At 42.5% G+C, this 4,981-nt stretch overlaps 1 protein-coding gene across 6 annotated transcripts in view; it reads left to right on the top strand.

Annotated features, from left to right (window-relative positions):
* Window positions 1-360: 360 nt before the first annotated feature.
* Window positions 361-4,981, top strand: part of vit (vitrin) — a 107,081-nt gene continuing 102,460 nt past the window's right edge. For 4 of the 6 annotated variants that reach the window (XM_036945961.1, XM_036945959.1, XM_036945956.1 and 1 more), the window contains exon 1: window positions 362-620. The gene's annotated coding sequence lies outside the window, so the exon portion shown is untranslated. Of the gene's footprint in view, window positions 621-4,981 lie in introns of all 6 variants that reach the window. The other 2 variants (XM_036945957.1, XM_036945955.1) reach the window with 1 other exon arrangement.

Genomic DNA, 4,981 nt, shown 5'->3' with positions numbered 1-4,981 from the left:
TCTGTTTCGGTTAGAATGTAGCCGTCTGTTTCGGTTAGAATGTAGCCGTCTGTTTCGGTTAGAATGTAGCCGTCTGTTTCGGTTAGAATGTGGCCGTCTGTTTCGGTTAGAATGTAGCCGTCTGTTTCGGTTAGAATGTAGCCGTCTGTTTCGGTTAGAATGTAGCCGTCTGTTTCGGTTAGAATGTAGCCGTCTGTTTGCCATATCTAGCAGGCAGCATCCTGCCTCTCTCTCCATAGCCCTTCTCTGCTTAGACTATTGCACTTGAATTCTGTTTAAAGGCATTTTTTCCGCTCCGACTCTGCTAACATCCCAAATGGCGCCCTATATATCGTGCATAGGGAATAGGGTGCATTTGGGATGTAGCCTAGGAGTGGGACGGGCGAAGTGAGGGGAATACTTTGGTCCAGTCCCAGTCTCCACTTTTAATACGCGCTCCTACACAACTCCGGGTGATGCAGACCTAACTGGGAATCTAGACCGACTGGCCGGGAAGACACACGAGCACCACATTCATGACTGACTATTTGGATTGTAATATCAATAAACCGTGGAAGATTGAGAGAAAATTGAAGAAAAACTTGGAATCTAATCTGAATATTTGTCCGTCTTGTTTCCAGGTAGGTTTACCTTGGTTTTACGCAGTGGATGATTAGAATCATTTACATTATTTGACCGGGGACAGAGCGTCTTCTCCACTCTCTGTACTATGCGTCTCAAGTAGTTCTCTGGGCTGTACGGTTACTGCATATCATACGCATATTTTTTTTTATAGAGGACATAATACATGTATATTTCTCAGAGATGTACGGACTTGAAAAGCGAATATTGAACTTTAGATTTCCTAACTTTACTTTTTACGAGTTATCTCGTTTTGTTGTGGTAGTAGGCTAGATTTATAGACCCGTGTCCCGACAGACTTACAGCTGCAGCGCGAACAACCAGCACGGACTTGAACCAGTAGCCCTGAGCTATCCTGAGTGGCAGAGCTATCCATACCCACTCCGCGGCACGGGGTTTTTCCAGTTGGGAAGCGCAGTTTCGCGCACCCCTCCCCCTACAGTCCCAAATCCAAATGAAGTTCGGAGCCGCTGAACCACGTAGATGAAAGTGTGACCATGCCCCTCACACACCTCCGGTGATGCTGTAACGGAATATTTGGTTCTTTGACATCTGTTCTTTGTCATCTAGTGTCTTAGAAATGAAGGTTCCGTTTTATATTCTAGGGAGAACCCTTTTTGGTTCCACGTAGAACCCTTTGGGATTCCATGCAGATCCCTCTGTAGAAAACGTCCTAAACATGAATCCCAAAAGGGTTCTACCTGGAACCAGAACTGGTTCTTCAAACGGTTCTCCTATGGGGACAGCCAAATAACCCTTTTAGGTTCTAGATAGATGCTTTTTCTGTCAATGGACTAGGAAAACTTGGAGGAACTTTTGAATTGACTGATCCTGTCATCACTTTTGGTGTTATAAACAGTCGGATATGATTCAGATTGCAAGGTCTGTTTTATGATTCAGTCAGATATGATTCAGATTACAAGGTCTGTTTTATGATTCAGTCAGATATGATTCAGATTACAAGGTCTGTTTCATGATTCAGTCAGATATGATTCAGATGACAAGGTCTGTTTTATGATTCAGTCAGATATGATTCAGATTGCATGTTCTGTTTTATGATTCAGTCAGATATGATTCAGACATTTGTGTCTGTTGATTATGAATCCCAGGTAGTGTAGACTCTAGAGACTCTATTTATCCATGCAGTCTGTCCAGCAAGCGGGTGCCGGGTCTGACTTGCATTGAAGACGGAGCCAGTAAATATCTCTCCTCTGCCCCGTTGAGACTGAGGGAACCACTGTTTCTTTATTGAGAGCAGCACATGTAGCCTGGTCCTCGATCTGTTGGTGCGGTCTTGCCATACTGCTATGATAATGACCATAGAAGTCCGCGAGGCAACACAAACAGACCTGGGACCTGTCTAAAGCACACAGGATGAATTACTTTAAAGGTGGACTCAGCGATATGACATAGAAAGCAGGAAACAGCATAGTGGGTCAATTTCCATAACAAGTAAGAGCGCAGAAGCGCGAGGCTCATCTGTTATGCTCCCGTGGCTACTACATGCACAGATACTGTGTGTGACTGTGTGAAAGCTACGTTTTGCATCTCACTCATCTCAATATCTCCGGTGCTGCTCGTGGCGACATCATTTCCCTGAGTCTACCTTCAAATACAACAGAGCAAAGCTGAGATATTAAACTCATCACCAGAGCAGAGATATTAAACTCTCATCAACAGAACAGTGATATTAAACTCTCATCACCAGAGCAGAACAGTGATATTTAACTCTCATCACAGAACAGTGATATTTAACTCTCATCACCAGAGCAGAACAGTGATATTTAACTCTCATCACAGAACAGTGATATTTAACTCTCATCACCAGAACAGTGATATTTAACTCTCATCACCAGAACAGTGATATTACACTCTCATCACCAGAACAGTGATATTAAACTCTCATCACCAGAACAGTGATATTAAACTCTCATCACCAGAACAGTGATATTTAACTCTCATCACCAGAACAGTGATATTAAACTCTCATCACCAGAACAGTGATATTAAACTCTCATCACCAGAACAGTGATATTAAATTCTCAGCACCAGCGCAGAGCAGTGATATTAAATGCACCAGACTTCATCAGGAAGTGACCTTGTGGAGACATGTTGTTGATGTTTCCTGCTCCTCAGATCCCTGCTCTTTGCTGTGTTTTATGTGACAGAACTTGGCAGATATATGCCAACATTACCTGCCAACACTTCCAGGTACTTACAATCCATCCACAGGATTCATTCTTTCTACTTCGTCTTTTAAATTATCTTATCTCCTGTCTCTGAGCTCTATGGACAATTCCTTTGACCTCATGGCTTGGTTTTTGGTCTTACACGCACTGTCAACTGTGGGACCTTAAATAGACAGGTGTGTGCCTTCCCAAATCATGTCCAATCAATTGAATTGACCACAGGTGGACTCCAAATCAAGCTGGAGAAACATCTCAAGGATGAAACAGGATGCACCGGAGCTCAATTTTGTGTCTCATAGCAAAAAGTTTGAAAACTTATGTTTTATTTTTATTATTAATACATTTGCAAAAATGTCAAAACATATGTTTTCCCTTTGTTATTATGGAGTATTGTTGTTTAGATTGCTGAATTATTTTATTTATTTCATCCATTTTAGAGTAAAGCTGTAACGTAACAAAATGTGGAAAAAGTCAAGGGGTCTGAATACTTTCCGAAGGCGCTTCATATACTGAACAAAATATAAACGCAACATGTAAAGCGTTGGTCCCATGTTTCATGATCGCACAATGGCACACAAAGCTTATTTTCTCTCAGAATTCGTGCACACATTTGTTTATATCCCTGCTAGGGAGCATTTCTCCTTTGCCAAGATAAAGCCTCCACCTGACAGGTGCGGCATGTCAAGAAGCTGATTAAACAGCATGATCATTACACAGGTGCACCTTGCGCTGGGGACGTAAAATGGCACTCTAAAATGTGCAGTTCTGTCACACAACACAATGCCACAGATGTCTCAAGTTTTGAGGAACCATACAATTGGCATGCTGACTGCAGGAATGTCCACCAGTGCTTTTGCCAGAGAATTTAATGTTAATCTCTCTACCATAAGCCGCCTCCAATGTCATTTTAGGGAAATTGGCAGTACGTCCAACCGGCCTCACAACCGCAGACCATGTGTAACCACACCAGCCCAGGACCTCCACATCAGGTTTCTTCACCTGCGGGATGGTCTGAGACCAGCCACCTGGACAGCGGATTTTTTCGCACATTTGGAGAATAAAACCCCTGCCTGTACCCTATCTCAGTGTTTCTAGTTGCCTCCCCAGCAAGGCAAGTAGAGAAGGTGATCTTGTAGAATGTTGCACGGGGCAGAAATGGCTTACAATACTGTGCTACATTTTTACAGTAGCCAACTGCTTTACAATACTGTGCTACGTTTTTACAGTAGCCAACTGCTTTACAATACTGTGCTACGTTTTTACAGAAGCCAACTGCTTTACAATACTGTGCTACATTTTTACAGTAGCCAACTGCTTTACAATACTGTGCTACATTTTTACAGTAGCCAACTGCTTTACAATACTGTACTACATTTTTACAGTAGACAACTGCTTTACAATACTGTGCTACATTTTTACAGTAGCCAACTGCTTTACAATACTGTGCTACATTTTTACAGTAGCCAACTGCTTTACAATACTGTGCTACATTTTTACAGTAGCAAACTGCTTTACAATACTGTGATACATTTTTACAGTAGCCAACTGCTTTACAATACCCCTATTTCTGATGATTTGTCCTACATATGTACTGTATAAGGATAATACAACTGTAAAACGGACATATTTATCAATATACACACAACCTGCTATGGGATACAAATTTCCATTTTTTTAATTGAATGTAAAGTTTTAGTCAAATACAAATATTTCCCATCAACCAGATGTTGGACCAAATCACTGTTATTCGAGTCACAAGTCCCGAGTAGGACGGATCGAGTCTCGAGTCAAGTCCCAAGTAGAACAGATCGAGTCTCGAGTCAAGTCCCAAGTAGAACGGATCGGGTCTCAAGTCAAGTCCCAAGTAGATGTAACGAGTCTCGAGTCAAGTCCCAAGTAGAATGGATCGAGTCTCGAGTCAAGTCCCAAGTAGAATGTAATGAGTCTCGAGTCAAGTCCCGAGTAGAACGGATCGAGTCTCGAGTCAAGTCCCAAGTAGAACGGATCGCGTCTCAAGTCAAGTCCCAAGTAGATGTAACGAGTCTCGAGTCAAGTCCCAAGTAGAATGGATCGAGTCTCGAGTCAAGTCCCAAGTAGAACGTAACGAGTCTCGAGTCAAGTCCCAAGTAGAACGGATCGAGTCAAGTCCCAAGTAGAACGGATCGAGTCAA

Source organism: Oncorhynchus mykiss, chromosome 16 (assembly GCF_013265735.2).
Source record: "Oncorhynchus mykiss isolate Arlee chromosome 16, USDA_OmykA_1.1, whole genome shotgun sequence".
Lineage (NCBI taxonomy): Eukaryota > Metazoa > Chordata > Actinopteri > Salmoniformes > Salmonidae > Oncorhynchus > Oncorhynchus mykiss.
This window is presented reverse-complemented; position numbering and strand designations above follow the sequence as displayed.